Below are 22,429 nucleotides of genomic sequence, written 5' to 3'. Positions count from 1 at the left end.
GGTTCTGTCATTCCTGGGACTCTCCATCCTAGAAAATAAATAAATACAAAGATAAATAGGAAGATTTACAATAACTGTAGAATAAATAGATATCGGATATAAGAATTCTCCCAGAAAGCAGTAGAAAATAAGAAAAGATAGAAAATGTAATTAAAAAGAGAAAAGATTAGAATACGATAAAAGTAGAAGTAACAGCCTCAGAAGTTTCAGTGTACAAAGATCCACACTGAACACACTTTTGGAGAAACAACTTTAACAATTTAAGAGTTGCTACAGGAGATTATAAGAAATAAAATGGTCAAAGGCTCAGTCAACTTAATGTTATTTTAGGGGAAGAAAGCTAAGACAAAAAAAAAAAAGGAGGATAAAGTATATCCTTAGTAAACTGATACTAAGATTTAAGACAGTAACAACATATTGAGATGTAAAGGATATAAGAGCCTGTTATAATACTCAGAGTATGTTAGGGGAAAGATATATATTCTCCTAGGGAGCAGCAGAAGGGAGTAAAAAGATAGAAAATAGAAAAGGTAAAATCATTAGAGGATAAATGTAAAAGTAGTCTATATATTCAAGAAATCCATAAGGATTAAAATCATGAGTAGGGGTCTTAACTTATAGTTACTCATAATAAGAACAAAAATAATGTATAATTTAAACCAAAGAAGAAAACTCTATCTCCAGAAGGCAGGGGAAGGAAACAAAATGTACAGTATGTGGAAATATGAAATAAGATGACAAAAATAAATCATAACAACTACAATATATAAATGGGTTATCTCACCAATTAACAGTTATTAAAAGCACAATAAAATCTAAAATACCAAAATCACGTATATATTTGACTCTTGAACAACATGGGTTTGAACTGTGCTGGTTCCCTTATAGGTCGATTTTTTTTTTTCCAATATATATGCACTGCAGTACTACATGATCCCAGGTTGGTTGAATCAGCAGATGAGAAATAGGAGACACAGAGGACTGACTGCAAAGTCATGCATGAATATTTGTCTGTTGTCCAACCCACTCTCTGTTCAAGGGTCAACTGTACCATTTTCTTGCTCATGATGCAATAAAATTAGACATTAAAACAGATTAATAACAAAAATCCAATATATCGAAACTAAACAATATCTCAGTGAAGAATCCTTGTATTTAAAGGCAAATTAAGAAATATTTAAAGCTGAATAATGAGAACACTATATGTTAAACTTGTGAGACACAGCTAAAGTTGTAGTTAGAAGAAAATTTAGAGATTTAAATACTTTTATCATAAAACAAGGAAGGTTAAAATAAATCAATAAAAGTTTCAACTTCTTTCAGAAACTGGTACAAAAGCAATCAAATCACCCAGAGACTTAGGCAGTTATGAATGGGTATCTCTAGTTAGGAGAACTGGTAACTCTAGTTAGGGTTTCAAAGTTGGAGATTTGGTCTCAGGAGGCTTAGTGATTAGAAATGAGATGAAAAATCAGTGATGAAGTCAGAGTCACAATGGCCAGGAGAGAAATTTCTATAGTATGAAAAGAGACATCTCTAAGTTCTTCATATGGACACGATTTTGGTCTGATTAAGGTAGGAGCTGAGCACACAATGCAGCAAGAACAGTGCTAGGACCATTTTATTGTTTTAAAAATTAAAAACTTCTGGAGTCACATATATTTGGTCTATATCTCACCACCGTTTCTACCACTAGCCATGTGTGACCTTGGGCAAAATATTTCACCCCTCAGACTCAGTTTCCTTCTTTATAAAATAAGACTGATAGAAGTACCTAACAGGGTTTTTGCAAGGAACAATGAAATATATATATATATATATATATATATATACACACTCACACATATATATTGTTATAAGTGTTAACTGCTGTTACTTTTAGCAAGAAAACAAGGACAAATGCTCCTCACCCTGCAACACCCCTAGCAGCAAACTCGTAACACTCTACTGATGAGCTCACCTTTTTAGTGGCAACTACTTTGTGCTATCACTTTTTATAAACATACATTCTTTGTATATATTTCCTTAAGGTATGGAAGCCAGACACATCCAAATGCCACATTATTGAATCCCAGATTGTGTTACCTCATAGCCCAACTATTCTTCTCTGAGGCCTGGAAGAAGGCTACCAACATTACTTTGTCTCAATTTTACTATTTTCCCTCAAGATCTGACACTTCCCCTTTCCCCCACCACAAGTACCCTGTCTTAGAGTGTAATCTTGTCACTCATCCTGAGATATGACTGAATATGGTTATTATCATGGATAGTGAACTATCACCCCAAGGTCTACCTTGTTCCTGCCCCAAGAGCAGAAAGAAATATACGCACCAAAAAACATGGAAATGACTGTTGCCCCCTATTTAACATGCAAACGTAACTCAAATAACTAGTTATGCTATGATAATTTCTCATTTGGGAGCAATAAAAACTAAAACTTGAATGGGTCAAGTATTGAGTACTGAAATTTGCAGTGTAAACAGATCCCTTTGGAAAGTTCAGTCTACAAAGTTCTTGAGAAATTTCCTTCTATATTAGGTCATCACTTAATTCTGAAGATTAGCTTTTATCTGTCGTATTTTGGATATATGACTCCTCCAGTAATTTGAATAGTATGAACAATTGCTTTGAAACAATGAGGACAGTTTTGGCATATACTCAAAGCTCATTTTTTCTGTAAACTTCAGATTAATATTTACCTATTAAAATTATTATATGATTGTTTTGTTGTTATATTTTAATAAATTAGGTTAGCTTTCCCTAAACTTTCCTGATCATAAGAATTATCTGGACTGATTGTTAAAAATACAGATTGCAGGGAATTCCCTGGAAGTCCAGTGGTTAGGACTCTGCACTTTCACTGCTGAGGGCCTGGGTTCGATCCCTGGTTGGGGAACTAAGATAACACACACACACACAAAATAATAATAAATAAATTAAATAAAAATAAAAATAAAGATTGTAGTGCTCTCCTGAATCAGAATGTCTAAGGAAGGGACCTGAGAATCTTATTTTAAATAAGAACCTCATGATTCTTTATACTCAGAATGATTTAGAAATATCAGTAACTGGTAGAGAGGAAAGAGTCCTAGATGGTTTGAGAATATCTGATTGTCATTCTGAATCCCCTGTGAATGAATTCTCTGTCTTATAATATTCTGCTTATTTTTAAGCTGTGTACAAATTAACAAATCCAATACATTCTTGGAAAAAAGAATGAATGGGCCTCCATATTCAGCAGAATAAATGTGGCACACTTAAAGGTAAATCTCACACTCACTTTCTAGGTTAACAGTAAAATGATCAGCAACCAAAAAAATTTTGGAGATCGTTGCAAGACGTGTGATGACAATGATTCAGCGCAATCAAAGTAGCTGAGCAAAGGGGCTAAGAGAACAGTTTACTTAGTTTACCTAGGTAGAATCAAAGCTCCACAATTTTCTTGGTTGAACTTTGGTGAGTTACTTCTCTGTGCATCTGTTCCTTCAACTGTAAACAGGAGATAATGACAGGTTCTCCCTCACAGGATTGTTGTGAGGATTGAATACACTAATTCATGTAACTCATTTAAAATGATAGCATGTTAGCAGTTCCTACTATTACTATTACAATATATTTATTTTTAGAGTATGTATGTACATGCAAAGGAGTCTTATACATTCAATGTATAATCCAGGTATTGTACTAAGTAGTACTTTATATTGATTATCTCACCTAATCCTCATACCAGTCATTTGTGATTATTTTTAGCCCCATTTTATAGGTTGCAAAGGTTACATAGTTAACCCAAAGTGATATAATTATGAAGAGGTGGTTCAAGGTGAGTGTTGTGATTGTTTATAGCTTAGAGAGACCACATCCAGCTTGGGACAATTAACATTATTGACCCTGATTACTACACATATTTGTAACCTCTTACCACTAAGATAATTTTCCTAAGGTCTTAGCCTGAGTTAGTGTGTGCAAAGCAGGCTGTTCTTTATTAGTAGCTTTGTTTAGCTTAGAGTATTTTCATTAGTTTACATTTCTCAGGCATCATTCCTATGAGAAAGCATTTTTCTGGAAGATGGTAAAAGATGTGGCTCCATTTAATTAAGGCCAAAAGAGCTCAAAGGGATCACCTCTGTAAGACCTAATATTTAAATGAAGTAGTCCTTGGGATATCACTAAGGAAAAGGGTTTTAAACTAAGTTTGAAGGAACTTTTGTTGAGAACTATAAGGGCAAAGAGGAAAAGACTTTTTGAACCTCCCTGAATAAAATAAAGCCTTAGTCAGAAAGGGTAAGCATACAAATTTAATGTTGTCTTTCATCACAGGAGACCTATGAAAATGAAAGGACATCTTTTTATATTTTTAATTTGAAAATTGCATAAAAGTTGCAATACAGAAGTGATGGGACCTCAAAAATGTAAGGGAACATGTGCCAGGACCAGAGAACTTCCTTCCACAGAATTCTGTCCATGGAGGAAAAAGGCTTTCATGCCACTTAAGTCTCATCTATAAGAAATTTATCTCTGTTGACCACTTCTCCCCTGTACAGTATAAATCTGGACTGTCATAAAGTCAAACCAGAGCATTTTGCAATGATTTTCCAAAAAGAGAGTACATGCTGCATTTCAGAGTCTATTTCCTCAAGTTGTGATTTGAGTGATAAGAGACCCTCAAGGTCTTGAGAATAAGGATCACTGACATTTTCAAATAGAGAAAAATATAGTCCACACAATCTTTTCCATTCATTCAGAGAGCTTGTACTCTTTGGCAGTAAAACTTTGAATAAGCTTTAGGAATATGCTTTTCTTAATATTTCACAGTTCTTAATTTAATACACACTGAAAATAGTCGCTTTTTTTCTCTATCATGAAAAAAAGGTAGAAAATCTTGTTTTATGATGAGATATGAATTTGTTTAAGTAGTTAATCTAGTTCAAGATTGGGTGGAACATGCTATTCATTCAAGCAGCTATATGTTCTTTATTTAAAAAGGCACAAACAGTTAAACTTACATATTTTTGATCTAAAAAGTGTGGTTTGGTGCAAAAAAAATCACCTATTAATTAATGTTTTATTTTTATGTGGGCTAATATCCAGATTTTATTCTTTCTTTAGTCTTGCTTTGCAGAGTGTATCAAAAGTTAATTAAAATATCTCATTACTAAAGAACAAATTCATATTATATCTGAATGATCTACCCTATATTGCTTTTTTATTTCATCTTTTAAGACCAAATCTATCCAAATAGTTCTCAATAAGAAGTCCAAATCAGGATCCTTTGAAGGACAACATAAAAATAAAGATTTATTGTTAGAGGGTGAGTGAGGTAAATAAGAGGAGCAGGACTACATGTAAAAATTGAAACCACTTCAAATTTCAATATGCTTCCAAAACCAAAAAAAATGTCCATGCAGAGGAAAATACATGTTAATTCAAAAATAGGGGGGGCCTTCAAGATGGCAGAGGAGTAAGGCGTGGAGATCAACTTCCGCCCCACAGATACATCAAAAATACATCTACATGTGGAACAAATCCTACAGAACACCTACTGAACACTGGCAGAAGACCTCAGACTTCCCAAAAGGCAAGAAACTCCCCACGTACCTGGGTAGGGCAAAAGAAAAAAGGAAAAACAGAGACAAAAGAATAAGGATGGGACCCACCTCAGGGAGGGAGCTGTGAAGGAGGAAAAGTTTCCACGTACCTGGGTAGGGCAAAAGAAAAAAGGAAAAACAGAGACAAAAGAATAAGGATGGGACCCACCTCAGGGAGGGAGCTGTGAAGGAGGAAAAGTTTCCACGCACTAGGAAGCCCCTTCACTGGTGGAGAAGGGGGAGGGTGGAGTGGGCGGTGGGAAGATTCAGAGCCACAGAGGAGAGCGCGGCAACAGCAGTGCAGAGGGCAAAGCGGAGAGATTCCCGCACAGAGGAGCTGTGCTGACCAGCACTCACCAGCCCGAGAGGCTTGTCTGCTCACCCGCCGGGGTGGGCGGGGGCTGGGAGCTGAGGCCAGGCTTCGGAGGTCAGATTCCAGGGAGAGGACTGGGGTTGGCTAGGTGAACACAGCCTGAAGGGGGCTAGTGCGCCACAGCTAGCTGGGAGGGAGTCCAGGAAAAAGTCTGGAACTACCTAAGAGGTAAGAGACCATTGTTTCAGGGTGCACAAGGAGAGGGGATTCAGAGCACCGCCTAAATGAGCTCCAGAGGCGGGAGTGAGCTGTGGCGATCAGCACGGACCCCAGAGACGGGCATTAAACGCTAAGGCTGCTGCTGCAGCCACCAAGAAGCCTGTGGGCAAGCACAGGTCACTATTCACACCTCCCCGTCCGGGAGCCTGTGCAGCCTGCCACTGCCAGGGTCCCGTGATCCAGGGACAACTTCCCTGGGAGAGCACACGGCATGCCTCAGGCTGTTGCAACATCATGCCAGCCTCTGCTGCTGCAGGGCTGCCCCACATTCCATACCCCTCCCTCCCTCCCACCTGAGTGAGCCAGAGCCCTCTAATCAGCTGCTACTTTAACCCCATCCTGTCTGGGTGGGAAACAGACACCCTCAGGTGACCTACATGCAGAGGTGGAGCCAAATCCAAAGCTGAACCCCAGGAGCTGTGCAAACAAAGAAGAGAAAGGGAAATTTCTCCCAGCAGCCTCAGAAACAGTGGATTAAATCGCTGCAATCAACGTGATGTACCCTGCACTATGGAATACCTGAATAGACAATGAATCATCCCAAAACTGAGGCAATGGATTTTGGGAGCAACTGTAGACTTGGGTTTTACTTTCTGCATCTAATTTGTTTCTGGTTTTATGTTTATCTTAGTTTAGTATTTAGAGCTTATTATGATTGATAGATTTGTTTATTGATTTGGTTGCTCTTTTCCCTTTTTTTTAAAATATATATATTTTTCTTTTTCTCTTCTTGTGAGTGTGTATGTGTATGCTTCTTTGTGTGACTTTGTATAGTTTTGTTTTTACCATTTTTCTGTCTGTACAATTTTTTTTTTTTTTTTAGAATTGTTTTTAACATTTGTTACCACTAGTGGATTTGTTTTTTGCTTTGGTTGCTCTCTTCATTCTTTCCTTCTTTTTTTTATTACTTTTTTATTTTTCTGTTTTTAATAATTTTTTTATTTTAATAACTTTTTAATTTAACTTTATTTTCTTTCTTTCTTTCTTTCTTTCTTTCTTTCTTTCTTTCTTTCTTTCTTTCTTTCTTTTCTCCCTTTTCTTCTGAGCCGTGTGGACACTTTTCTTCTGAGCCATGTGGATGACAGGGTCTTAGTGCTCCTGCTGGGTGTCAGGCCCGAGCCTCTGAGGTGGGAGAGCCGAGTGCAAGACATTGGTCCACCAGAGACCTCCCGGCCCCATGTAATATCAAATGGCGAAAGCCCACCCAGAGATCTCCCTCTCAACGCAAAGACCCAGCTCCACTCAACAACTAGCAAGATACAGTGCTGGACACCCCATACCAAACAACTAGCAAGACAGGGACACATCCTAAAACATTAGCAGAGAGACTGCCTAAAATCATAATAAGTTCACAGACACCGGAAAACACACTACTGGACATGGTTCTGCCCACCAGAAAGAAAATATCCAGCCTCATCCACCAGAACACAGGCACCAGTCCCCTCCACCAGGAAGCCTACACAACTCACTAAACCAACCTTACCCACTGGGGGCAGACACCGAAAACAATGGGAAATATGAATCTTCAGACTGGGAAAATGAGACCCTAAACACAGTAAGCTAAGCAAAATGAGAAGACAAAGAAATACACAGCAGATGAAGGAGCAAGGTAAAAACCCACGAGACCAAACAAATGAAGAGGAAAAAGGCAGTCTACATGAAAAAGAATTAAGAGGAATGATAGTAAAGATGATCCAAAATCTTGGAAGTAGATTGGAGAAAATACAAGAAATATTTAACCTGGACCTAGAAGAACAAAAGAGCAAACAATGATGAACAACACAATAAATGAAATTAAAAACTCTCTAGAAGGAATCAATAGCACAATACCTGAGGCAGAAGAATGGATAAGTAACCTGGAAGATAAAATAGTGGAAGTAACTACCACAGAGCAGAATAAAAAAAAAGAATGTAAAGAATTGAGGACAGTCTCAGAGACCTCAGGGACAACATTAAATGCACCAACATTCGAATTATAGGGGTCCCAGAAGAAGAAGAAAAAAAAAAAAGGGACTGAGACAATATTTGAAGAGATTATAGTTGAAAACTTCCCTAATATGGGAAAGGAAATAGTCAATCAAGCCCAGGAAGCACAGAGAGTCCCATACAGGATAAATCCGAGGAGAAATACGACAAGACACATATTAATCAAACTATCAAAAATTAAATACAAAGAAAAAATATTAAAAGCAGCAAGGGAAAAGCAACAAATAACATACAAGGGAATCCCCATAAGGTTAACAGCTGATCTTTCAGCAGAAACTCTGCAAGCCAGAAGGGAGTGGCAGGACATATTTAAAGTGATGAAAGGGAAAAACCTACAACCAAGATTAATCTATCCAGCAAGGATCTCATTCAGACTCAGTGGAGAAATTAAAACCTTTATAGACAAACAAAAGCTAAGAGAATTCAGCACCACCAAACCAGCTTTACAACAAATGCTAAAGGAAATTCTCTAGGCAGGAAACACAAGAGAAGGAAAAGACCTACAATAACAAACCCATAACAATTAAGAAAATGGTAATAGGAACATACATATCCATAACTACCTTAAATGTGAATGGATTAAATGCTCCAACCAAAACACATAGACTGGCTGAATGGATACAAAAACAAGACCTGTATATATGCTGTCTACAAGAGACCCACTTCAGACCTAGGGACACATACAGACTGAAAGTGAGGGGATCTAAAAGAAATTCCATACAAATGGAAATCAAAAGAAAGCTGGAGTAGCAATTCTCATACCAGAAAAAAAAGACTTTAAAATAAAGACTATTACAAGAGACAAAGAAAGACACTACATAATGATCAAAGGACCAATCCAATAAGAAGATTTAACAATTGTAATTATTTATGCACCCCAACATAGGAACACCGCAATACAAAAGGCAAATGTTAACAGCCATAAAACGGGAAATCGACAGTAACACAATCATAGTAGAGGACTTTAACACCACACTTTCCCCAATGGACAGATCATCCAAAATGAAAATAAATAAGGAAACACAAGCTTTAAATGATACATTAAACAAGATGGACTTAATTGATGTTTATAGGACGTTCCATCTGAAAACAACAGAATACACTTTCTTCTCAAGTGCTCATGGAACATTCTCCAGGATAGATCATATCTTGGGGCACAAATCAAACCTTGGTAAATTTAAGACATTGAAATTGTATTAAGTACCTTTTCCAACCACAACACTATGAGACTAGATATCAATTACAGGAAAAAAAACTGCAAAAAATACAAAAACATGGAGGCTTAACAATACACTACTAAATAACCAAGAGATAACTGAAGAAATCAGAAAGGAAATCAAAAAATACCTAAGATCAAATGACAATGAAAACACGATGACCCAAAACCTATGGGATGCAGCAAAAGCAGTTCTAAAAGGGAAGTTTATAGCAATAAAATCCTACCCCAAGAAACAAGAAACATCTCAAATAAACAGCCTAACCTTACACCTAAAACAATTAGAGAACGAAGAACAAAAATAACCCAATGATAGCAGAAGGAAAGAAATCATAAAGATCAGATCAGAAATAAATGAAAAAAGAAATGAAGGAAACGATAGCAAAGATCAATAAAACTAAAAGCTGGTTCTTTAAGAAGATAAGCAAAATTGATAAACCGTTAGCCAGACTCATCAAGCAAAAAGGGACCAGACTCAAATCAACAGAATTAGCAATGAAAAAGGAGAAGTAACAACTGACACTGCAGAAATAAAAAAGATCATGAAAGATTACTACAAGCAACTATAGGCCAATCAAATGGACAACCTGGAAGAAATGGACAAATTCTTAGAAAAGCACAACCTTCTGAGACTGAACCAGGGAGAAATAGAAAATGTAAACAGAGCAATCACAAACACTGAAATTGAAACTGTGATTAGAAATCTTCCAACAAACAAAAGCCCAGGACCAGATGGCTTCACAGGTGAATTCCATCAAACATTTAGAGAAGAGCTAACACTTATCCTACTCAAACTCTTCCAAAATATAGCAGAGGGAGGAATCCTCCTCAACTCATTCTATGAGGCCACCATCACCCTGATACCAAAACCAGACAAAGATGTCACAAACAAAGAAAACTACAAGCCAATATTACTGATGAACATCAATGCAAAACTCCTCAACAAAATACTAGCCAACAGAATCCAACAGCACATTACAAGGATCATGCACCATGATCAAGTGGGGTTTATCCCAGGAATGCAAGGATTATTCAATACACACAAATCACAATGTGATAAAGCATATTAACAAATTGAAGGAGTAAAACCATCTGATCATCTCAACTGATGCTGAAAAAGTTTTTGACAAAATCCAACACCCATTTATGATAAAACCCTCCAGAAAGTAGGCATAGAGGGAGCTTACCTCAACATAATAAAAACCATATATGACCAGCCCACAGCCAACATCATTCTCAATGGTGAAAAACTGAAAACATTTCCATTAAGATCAGGAACAAGACAAGGTTGTCCACTCTCACCACTATTATTCAACATAGTTTTGGAAGTTTTAGCCACAGCAATCAGAGAAGAAAAAGAAATAAAAGGAATCCAAATTGGAAAAGAAGAAGTAAAACTGTCACTGTTTGCAGATGACATGACAGTATACATATAGAATCCTAAAGATGTTACCAGAAAACTACTAGAGCTAATCAATGAATTTGGTAAAATAGCAGGATACAAAATTAATGTATGGAAATCTCTTGCATTCCTATACACTAATGATGAAAAATCTGAAAGAGAAATTAAGGAAACACTCCCATTTACCACTGCAACAAAAAGAATAAAATACCTAGGTATAAACCTATCTAAGGAGACAAAAGACCTGTATGCAGAAAACTATAAGACACTAATGAAAGAAATTAAAGATGATACAAACTGATGGAGAGATATACTATGTTCTTGGATTAGAAAAATCAACATTGTGAAAATAACTATAGTACCCAAAGCAAACTACAGATTCAATGTAATCCCTATCAAACTACCACTGGCATTTTTCACAGAACTAGAACAAAAAATTTCACAATTTGTATGGAAACAGAAAAGACCCCAGTAGCTAAAGCAATCTTGAGAAAGAAAAATGGAGCTGGAGGATTCAGGCTCCCTGACTTCAGACTATACTACAAAGCTACAATAATCAAGACAGTATGGTACTGGCACAAAAACAAAAATACAGATCAAAGGAACAGGATAAAAAACCCAGAGATCAACCCACACACATATGGTCACCTTATCTTTGATAAAGGATGCAAGAATACACAATGGAGAAAAGACAGCCTCTTCAATAAGTGGTGCTGGGAAAACTGTACAGCTATATGTAAAAGAATGAAATTAGAACACCCTGTAACACCATACACAAAAGTAGACTCAAAATGGATTAAAGACCTAAATGTAAGGCCAGACACTATAATACTCTTAAAGGAAAACATAGGCAGAACACCCTATGACATAAATCACAGAACACCCTATGACATAAACATAGGCAGAAAAACCCTATGACATAAATCACAGCAAGATCCTTTTTAACCCACCTCCTAGAGAAATGGAAATAAAAAAAAATAAACAAATGGAACCTAAAGAAACTTAAAATCTTTTGCACAGCAAAGGAACCATAAACAAGACGAAAATACAACACTGTATTTTGTACAAGATGGGAGAAAATATTTGCAAACAAAGCAACTGACAAAAAGCATCACTCTCCAAAATATACAGGCAGCTCATGCAGCTCAATATCAAAAGAAACCCAACCCAATCCAAAAATGGGCAGAAGACCTAAATAGACTTTTCTCCAAAGAAGATATACAGATTGCCAACTAACACATGAAAGGATGCTCAACATCACTAATCATTAGAGAAATGCAAGTCAAAACTACAATGCGGTGTCACCTCATACTGCTCAGAATGGCCATCATGAAAAAGTCTACAAACAATAAATGTTGGAGTGGGTATGGAGAAAAGGGAACCCTCCTGCACTGTTGGTGGGAATGTAAATTGATACAGTCACTATGGAGAACAGTATGGAGGTTCCTTACAAACTAAATATAGAACTACCATACAACCCAGCAATCCCACTTCTTGGCATATGCCTTGAGAAAACCATAATTCAAAAAGTGCTATGTACCATAATGTTCATTGTAGCTCTATTTACAGTAGCCAGGACATGGAATCAACCTAGCTGTCCATCGACAGATGAATGGATAAAGAAAATGTGACACATATATACAATGGAATATTACTCAGCCATAAAAAGAAACAAAATTGAGTTATTTGTAGTGAGGTGGATGGACCTAGAGTCTGTCATACAGAGTGAAGTAAGTCAGAAAGAGAAAAACAAATACCATATTCTAACACATATATATGGAATCAAAAAAAATGTTTTGAAGAACCTAAGGGCAGGACAGGAATAAAGACACAGATGTCGAGAATGGACCTGAGGACATGGGGAGGCGGAAGGGTAATCTGGGATGAAGTGAGAGAGTAGCATGGACATATATACACTACCAAATGTAAAATAGTTAGCTAGTGGGAAGCAACCACATAGCACAGGGAGATCAGCTAGGTGCTTTGTGTCCACTTAGAGGGGTGGGATAGGGAGGGTGAGAGGGAGGCACAAGAGGGAGTAGATTTGGGGATATATGTATATGTATAGTTGATTCACTTTCTTATAAAGCAGAAACTAATATACCACTGTAAAGCAATTGTACTCCAATAAAGTTTAAAAAAAAAAAGAAAATGTATCAGCAAGAGATGAGAGGAATTCAAAGGAAATAGGTTACTGCTTTATAATAAGTCACAGCAGACATAGCTGATTGCTCAGTAGATCCAATACTTAAGATCACAGGATGCTTTTGGACAGAGAAGCTGTTCCTTGGAATGGTATCTTGGAGGGATAAAAGATAAGAGAGTTTGTCTCCTGGTTCCTTCTTCTCTTCCATCTTCTGTCTCTCATTGGTCAATGTTTGTCTTATTGGGAGTTAATATGTCCAAACTTCTGGGTTGCTGTTTTAGATCTCTTTAGGCAGGCATTATAGAAGCCAGTTGGTGTGGCACTTTGGGTCCAAACTGATATGATAGGCAGAAATGACTTTCACTATTAGCAATTTTGCATTCCATTTGCAATATTTTTACTTACTCCAAGGTATGAAGATATTTTCTTATTTTTTTTCTAGGAGCATACTGATTTATTATTCACTTTTAGAGCTACAATTCATATAAAATTGATTTTTATGTGTGGTGTGAAGTAGGAGGTCAATTTTTCAATTTGCATTTTCAATTGGCCCAGCATCAATTATTATAAAGGCTGTCCTTTTCTCATTTTATTGCAATTTCACTTCTGGACTTAAAAAAAAAAATCTTTCTTTGGTCTTTTAGTCTTTATTTGTACCAATATTCAACAGTCTGAATTGTTGTAATTTCATTATTAAGTTTTGATGTCTAGTAGTGTAAGTGCACAGCTTTGATCTTCAAAACATAGTTTGGACTATTCTTTGCATTGATATAAAATGTTAGTATTGACATCAATTTTCACACACAAACACCCTTGAAATTTTTATTGGAATTGCATAAGATCTACAGATCAATTTAGTGAAAATTGATAACTTTAAATCATTGAGTTTTGCATCTTTAAACATGACTTTTCGTTCCATCTTTTTTTCCATTTTTTTCTTTTGTTCCACCTTTTTGTTCTTTAAAATATTTTTTCTCAGTAATAGTTTTTAATTGTAACTACAAAAGTCTTGTACATTGTTCTCAGATATATTTCTGGGCAGTAGATTTTTTTGGATGATATTCTGATAAATATTTTTTCGGAAAATGATTTTGGTTTTGTTTCTGGTGTTTATTAATACAATTGGTTTTTGTATATCAACCTTGTCATTAGGAATTCTTGCTAAATTCACTTATTATATCTAATATATTGTCCACAGAGTATTGAATTTTTATATACACAACGATGTATTCAATAGTTTGTAAGTAATCACTCTTAGTTTTTCTTTTCAAAATTTATTATTTTTTTCTTAATCCTAAAGCCTTGACTAGGCACTTTTTCATTATTAAATGTTGAATCAAATTGGTAAGCACTGAAAAAATAAATAAATAAATAAATAAATAAATAAATTTTGCAGGTTGACAATAAATCACTTGCTATTTATAGTAAAGGAAGAAGTTTTTAAAGCTAAAGTGAAAATTGCACTTCCAGCACTAAAAGATGCTTATCAGAATGTGATAGGACAGGGGTTACACATTCAAATGTAACAAAATTAGGCTTTTGAGTCTCAAAGTAGAAAAAAACGTGTTCAGCAGGAATAGTTTAGCCTGTTAGGCTGCTTTAGAATCAATTCTATTTATTTTTGGCATCAGCTGTGGCTCTGTGATTGGAAATTTTTAGTTCAAAAAAAAAAAAAAAGAAGTACTGGATGCTAAAATTTTCTTGTTGGTAAAATGCAATGTAATATGGTTTTTATTATACACAGATGGCCTAATTTTAATTAATTTTAATATAATTATAATTTAATTTTAAGCTTGACTTTTAATGCTTGTGTTAAATGTAAAAATCCTATTAAGAATATTTTTTTAAAAAAGCTATTTATTATTTTTAAAAATCTATTTTATTTTCCATTTTTTCCTAATACCTAATACTTAATTTTTGTTTAGTAAAAGAAACTTAAGGAAAACTTTTAAATCTAAATGGCTTTTTTTCTGGGCAATATTTTAATATTGCATTTTATCAAGCAAAACATATGAAAATATACAATTAAAATGAATATTTACATTAGGGTCACATTTCTCTCTTTCTTTAATAATTTGACTAGTTCCACTTGAAGTACAGTTGACCCTTGAGCAACTCCAGTTTTAACTGCATGGGTCTACTTATGCATGGATATTTTTTATTAGTAAATAGTACAGTACTACACAGTTCCAGGTTGGTTGAACCCTTGGATACAGAGGAACTGCAGGCTTGGAGGGTTGACTATAAGTTATATACAGATTAATCCCCATATTGTAAAATAACATCATCAAGAGTGGGCCCTGCCTTCTCCTTGGAATTAAATATCTTCAAAGAAACTCTATTTCATTAAAGTTTTATATATGGAGTACTTCAGTATATATGTCACAATAGACTGTTTGTGTTCCTGCAAAATTCATATGTCAAAATCCTACCCTGCAATGTGATAGCGTTAGGAGGACGGGCCTTTGGGAGGTGATTAGGTCATAAGACTGGAGCCCTCATAAATGAGATTAGTGCCCTTATAAAAGAGACATCAGAGAGCTCTCTCACTCCTCTGCCATGTGAGGACACAGGAAGAAGACAGCCCTCTATGAATCAGTAAGTGGACCCTTACCTAACAGAGAATCTGCCTGCACCTTAATTGTGGACTTTCTGTCTCCAGAACTATGAGAAATAAATATTTGTTATTTAAGCTGCCAGATTATGGTATTTTCATTATAGCAGCCCTGATGGACTAAGGCAAGTGTATGTTTATGTGTTTTGTTTTAACTGTTGTAGTTTTTAATACACATTATCACTCAACATCTACTATTCTCTGTAAGGAACAGTTTTTATAATGATGTTGCAGTGGAAATAGTATAAAGCTGATCCATGCAAAATCCCTACAGATTTACAAGATAAAAACTAAGAATGCCAGCATCTCAGAGACAACTGTGGTTAAAGACTGACTTGCTGAAACAATTTCAATGGTGCTGGAGATGAAGAAAAATAATGCAGGAATTATAGAATATTTGTCCTTTTGTGTCTAGCTGAGTTCACCTAGCATAATTTTTCCAAGGTTCATTCATGTGGTAGCATCCATCAGAGATTTATTCCTTTTTATGAATGAATATTTCATTGTATATTATACTGCATTTTGATTATCCATTCATCTGTTGATGGATACTTGAGTTGTTTCCACCTTTTGGCTATTGTGAATAATATTCTAATGAACATTGGTATACAAGCATGGGTTTGAGTCCCTGTTTTCAATTCTTTGGGGTATATACTTGGGTGGGATTTCTAGGTCATGTGGTACTTTTGTTTAGCTTTTTGAGGAAACACCAAACTGTTTACCACAGTGGATATACCATTTTTCCTTTCCATCAGAAATGTACTAGGGTCCCAATTTCTCCACATCCTCACCAACACTTGTTACTTTAAATTTTTCTTGATTATAGCTATCCTAGTAAGTGTGAGGTGGTATCTCATTGTAGTTTCAATTTACATTTCCCCAGTGACTAAAGTTATTGAGTATATTTTCATTTGTTTTTGACCACGTTTATATCTTCTTTGGAGAAAAGTCTATTCAAGTTCTTTATTTTTTTAACTGAGTTTTTTGTTTTTTTGTTGTTGAGTTGTAGGAGTTGTTTATATATTTTGGATATTAAACTCTTATCAGAAATATGATTTCCAAATATTTTCTCTTATACTATAAGTTGTCTTTTCACTCTATTGACAGTGTCCTTTGATGCACAAAAGTTTTTAATTTTGATGAAGTTCAATTTATTTGTTTTTTTTCTTTTCTTGCTTTTACTTTATGAAATATCTAGTATAGGCAAATTTATAGAGAAAGAAAGTAATTAGAGGTTACCAGGAACTGAGGAGAGGGTATATGGGATGTTATTGATGAATGGTTGAAGAGTTACTGTTTGGAGTGATGAAAGTTTTGGAAATAGATGGTGATGATGACTGTACAATGTTGTGATTGTAATTAATGCCTCCGAATTATACATTTAAAATAGTTAAAATGGTAAGTCTTTAGGGTTTTCTACATATAAAATCACATGATGTTCAAATAGAGACAACTTTACTTCTTCCTTTCCAATTCAGATGCCCGTTATTTCTTTTTTGTGCTTATTTGTTTTGGCTAGGACTTTCCAGCACTATGTCGAATAGGAGCAGTGAGTAAGCACTTTTGTCTTTTTCCATATCTTAGAGAAAAAGCTTTCAACCTTTTGCCATTGAGTATAATGTTGCCTGTGGGTTAGTCATTTACAGCTATTATTATGCGGCGGTATATTCCTTCTATACCCAGTCTATTGAGAGTTTATGTCTTGAAAGAGTGTTGAATTATGTCAAAACACTTTTCCTTTATTTATTGAGATGATCAGAGGATGTTTACCCTTAATTCTACCATTGTGTTGTATCACATTCATTAATTTGCATATGTCAAATCACCCTTGCATTGCAGGTATAAACCTCACTTGATCATAGTATATGATATTTTTATTGTGCTGTTGAGTTTAGTTGTTAGAATTTTTGCATATACATTTTTCAGGTATATTTGCCTGTAGTTTTCTTTTTTTGTAGTGTCCTTATCTAGTTTTGGTATAGGATAATGCTGGCCTGGTAAAATAAGTTTGGGAGTGTTCCTTCCTCTTCAGCTTTTTGGAAGAGTTTGAGACGGATTGGCATTCATTATTCTTTGAATGTTTGGTAGCCCACTGATCCTGAGCTTTTCTTTGTTGGGAAATTTTTGATTACTGCTTCAATCTCCTTCATGATCTGTGGTCTGTTCAGATTTTCTATTTCTTCAGACCCAGTCTTGGTAGGTTGTATGTTTCTAGGAATTTATCCATTTCCTTTAGGTTGTCCAACTTGTTGGTGTATGATTGTTCATAGTAGCCTCTTTGACCTAACAGACATATAGAGGGCGTTCCATCCAACAGTACCAGAATACACATTCTTCTCAAGCATACATGGAACATTCTCCAGGATAAATCATATGCTGAGCCACAAAGCAAGTCTTTGCAAACTTAAGAAGATTGAAATCCTATCAAGTATCTCTTCCAATCACAATGGTACAAAACTAGAAATCAAATTACAGGAGGAAAATTAGAAAATTCACTAATACTTAGAAATTATACAACACACTCCTGAACAAAGAGTTGAAGAAGAAACCAAAAGGTGTATCAGAAAGTATCTTGAGACAAATGAAAATGAATACACATATACAAAACTTATGGGATGCAACAAACCTTCTCTAAGAGGGAAATTTATGGAGGTAAATACCCACATAAGAAAAATATATCTCAAATATACAACCTAACTTTACACCTCAAGGAATTAGAAAAATAAATTAAGCTTAAAGTTAGCAGAAGGAAGAAAATAATAAAGATTAGAGCAAAAATTGAGACTAGAGAGACAATAGAAAAAAATCAATAAAACTAAGAGTTTTTTGAAAACATGAACAGAATTGACAAAGCTTCAGCTACACTAACCAAGAAATAAAAGTGAGGACTCAAAAAAATGAAACTAAATAAAAAAGAAAAGATTACAACAGAAATACATGGGGTCATAAGAGGTTACATTGAACAATTATATGCATGATCTCTCTGTGACAGTGTTCTGTCTTTATTTGTTCTTTTAAGAAAACTAAAAGCCTCAGTGTTGTGCTGAAAACAGTTGCTTGGATGACCATGGCATACCCCCTTGCATTCTAAGTTTCTGCCAGATTCAGCTATTTCATTGCCTTATATGACATTTTTCTTCCTTCTACTCTGGGCTATTACACTTCGGCTCTCTTTGCTTGGATGGGATACACTTTCTCCTTTTAATATTCTCATCCTTTTGTCCCCTTCACTTGGTCAATTTCTTCTTTACTTTAAGTACTCATGTTAGAACTTATAGCCCAGGATGCCTTTTTCCTCCAGTTTGTTTAGAGGACCATCTTGAACACTCCTGTTAAACTACTTACCTCATTGTATTATAATTTCACTTTTAAAATAACGTTGTCTCTCCATTGCACCAAATTTAGAAGAACTTAAAAGATAGACTACTGGACATTTCTCAAGCATATCTCTTGTCATTGCTGCATTGATCAAACAAATAAGTTCACTTTCTCTAAGTGGCAAGATATAATTTCAGCATGAGCCCATCTAATCCAAAGGCCCATTGTCTTTTCACCACTTTATGCTACCTCGTGAATGAATGAATGAACAAATGAATGAAAATTAAACTATACTGAAATAAGTAAGATGGACTGACTCGCTCTCATAGAGTACAATACAAATAACTTATATTTATAGACTAGCTTCCAAAATTTTAAAAATTATTCTAAATTGTCCATTCACACATGTATAAGACACATTGCTCTCCAAAGGTGTCCTAGTATCTTGCCAGGTGGAGATGGGGACAGAAAGAATTTCTTCTTTCTAGTAGAAATTTAGATGGTTTTAGAGTTTATCAAAAGTAAACTTACATAGGAAAAAAAGCTAAAAACCTAATGAATTTCAGTTACTAACTGTAATGAGAAAAACTGCTAAGAATGTGTTCATTCTAACCTGCCCCCTTTACTGTTCTCCAGATTGAGAGTCTATAATTTATAGTTCTGAACCTATAAATTAACTGTAAAAAAATCATATCTATGGAAGTATCTCCATAGTTCAAAAATGACTTTAAGTTTGAGAAAGAGTATGATGCTAGGGTTTCATTTGTTATTATAATTTGGGGGGTATATCAAGTCTGCTAGGTATTGCTTAGTATCCTGCATTCTTTGAAATATAGAGCCCCCAAATCAACTTTGGATTCTGTCTAATAAAAAGCTCAAATCCCTCCGTCTCCAATAAAAAGCTTTCTATATGAACAACAACACTAGCTCTCCCATACCACCAGTGTCATGATATAGAGATGACACCAGGAAACTGGAGCAGTTGCAAAAAAGCAGTAGGGGACAATGCCACAGAAAGTATTGATATTAGAATGCTCTGACTTGATTTTTCTATCTATGTTGTATCAAGTTATCTAAGGTAAATCAACTGAGTGGCTGTCTATAATCATGCTGAATATGTGAAGAGAAAGAGGACAGCAAATTTCATTTTTGAAAGTAGAAATTGACAAGTAGAAGAATTATCCAACTTCTTTCAAAAATAGCACTAGAGGACTGACGCTCGATTATGCTAATCATCGCTGATTTTTCTTGTTTTGAATTGGATTTAGAAATAACACTAAGAAGTGATTTGCACATTCGTCTTCTTTGGGAAATCAGCCAGACTCCTTAGGCTGACATTCAAGGCTCTCTATAATCTGATGAAAATCGATGTTTGATTTTGACCTATTCCTCCTAGCATACAGCATTTTGTTGGCCATGGTGGCTTAACTTTTTGCTACTTAACGCTACTTCACGTTATAGCACCACTTGTGTTGCTCTCCCATTCCCAGTTCATACAAACCTGTCCATCCTGCAGAGGGAGGATTTGTTGAATTGGTTATCCTTACAGAGTCTCTACACAGCAAGGGTCCAATCAACATTTGTTGAAGGGCTGAATAGAAGTATTGTTGAATAAGCACTTGTTGGTTATCCTTTTCTTGGAATTCAGTTTTGTTAGAGACACCTTATGTCTAGAATATTATGGGGTACAGCTAAAGAAATCACCATCCTAGGAGATTGCTTTGCTTGAGGGAATTAAGAGATAAAATTGTATTAAAGGAATTTCACTGGAGCATTCTTTGCACTAATATTCTACTTATGTGTGAATAATTTTTTCTGAGATAGGGCTTCAGAAAGATATCCTAGCCTATTCCAAAAGTGGATAAAATCACTGAATGGAGATGGGGACTTTTCTAATTGATAAGAATGCCAGTTTACCCTCTTTGACTTGACTTAGATTCTGTGTATCAAGGAACTGAATGCTACAGCATTGGTTTTGGAGTCAGACCGACTGATGTATGCTGCCTTTCAGGCTTGTGACCCTGATGAAGGATTTAATGTCTTTGAGCCTTAGTTTTTCATTTATAAGATACAAATGATACACATATACCTCACTGAGTTCGTAAAATTGTTTTGAATAGTGTCTAACACAAAGTAGGCATCCAGTAAATGTCTAAAAGACTCATACTTTTTAGGGCTATATAGTAAAATATTTGGTTTAAACACTGTAATATTGTGATATGACATGTTTAAAGTCTAAAATTTAAACTTTCAAAGAACAGAAATTGTGCAGTTCAACAAACTTTATTTTACACAGAAGACTCAGAGAGTTGAAGTAACACAGATTAACCAATGGCAGTTTAGTGTGATAGGCCACATTTCCATTTTTATTTTATTTTTTATTATTTACTTGAAAAGCACACATACACACACATAAGTTTTTAACTCTGGGTAACCCTCACTAAAATTTCACAAAGAAAATTATTTAAGCACATCTGGTTAAGGGTACCTATGGTGTTTGACTTAGAGCTTAGCTGGCTATTTAAGACATTACAGAATCAAACATAAAATATAGTTACAACTTAAAACAGAAACAGCCCAGCATAGAATCCTTAGGTGTCAATAAATATTGGAGACTTCATAGGGAAAATTAAATGAAATTGTAGTGGATATTGGCCAATTTTTATTGATTCTGGTGTGTAGGATTGTTAAAAATTTGCAGAGCAACCAAAGTGCAAGTAGAATGAAATTTAAAGCGATGTCTAGTTAAAACTTCTAATAACAGAACTTTCCTACCACCCCTTAAAGGCTAAAGCCCTAGGCATTATGGCTAACCCAGAGAAGACAGATCAGTGTGATTTGTTGTGGAATCCTAAGAGATTTTACTGACATCATGTAACCCTCAGCCTCATTGCAACAGGTCATGGAAATCTCAAACCTAGTTCAGATGGATACATTTAGAGCAAACCTTACATAAGTTAAAAAACCTTATCCAGTTGGAATAACTATAATAGCTAATGCTTATTGTTTTTCTCTGACAAAATATTTTATGTAAACCAACAACTTTCCCCATAAGGTAGGCACTATTGTTCTCAGTTATAGATGAAGAAATTTAAGCTTGAGAGCTTAAGTAAGTTGCTCAAGGTCATATAGCTAATGAGAAGTGGAACCAGGACTTGAACCAAGGCACTCAGAGTCTGAACTCTCAGCTATTTTACAAGACTGAACCAAGTCACAGCCCTGTTCCAATTCTCACATCAGTATAACACATCAGTTTAACAACCAGCATCGTATGTGTCTTCTCACATCAGTATAACAACCAGCATCCGCTGACAAACATCAGGGGACATGAGCAGGAGAAACCAGTCCAGAACACTGTCCATGTGCTATTTGATCCTTCACAGTTTAGACAATTGTCCTGGAAAGCCATTTTATTTTTTGTGTGTCATCAACACCTGCCCATGAGCACCAGAGAGAATATGATCCACATACCAAAAGTGGCAATAACATTCTTATTTCACCCATGTTCACTGCAATAGATCAGACAAATGCCAAAATCACATAACACCATATCTCATTTGTGGGATTGGA

Source organism: Balaenoptera borealis (assembly GCF_965194805.1).
Source record: "Balaenoptera borealis genome assembly, chromosome: 6".
Lineage (NCBI taxonomy): Eukaryota > Metazoa > Chordata > Mammalia > Artiodactyla > Balaenopteridae > Balaenoptera > Balaenoptera borealis.
The sequence above is the reverse complement of the archived record's forward strand: the minus strand, read 5'-3'. Positions refer to the sequence as shown.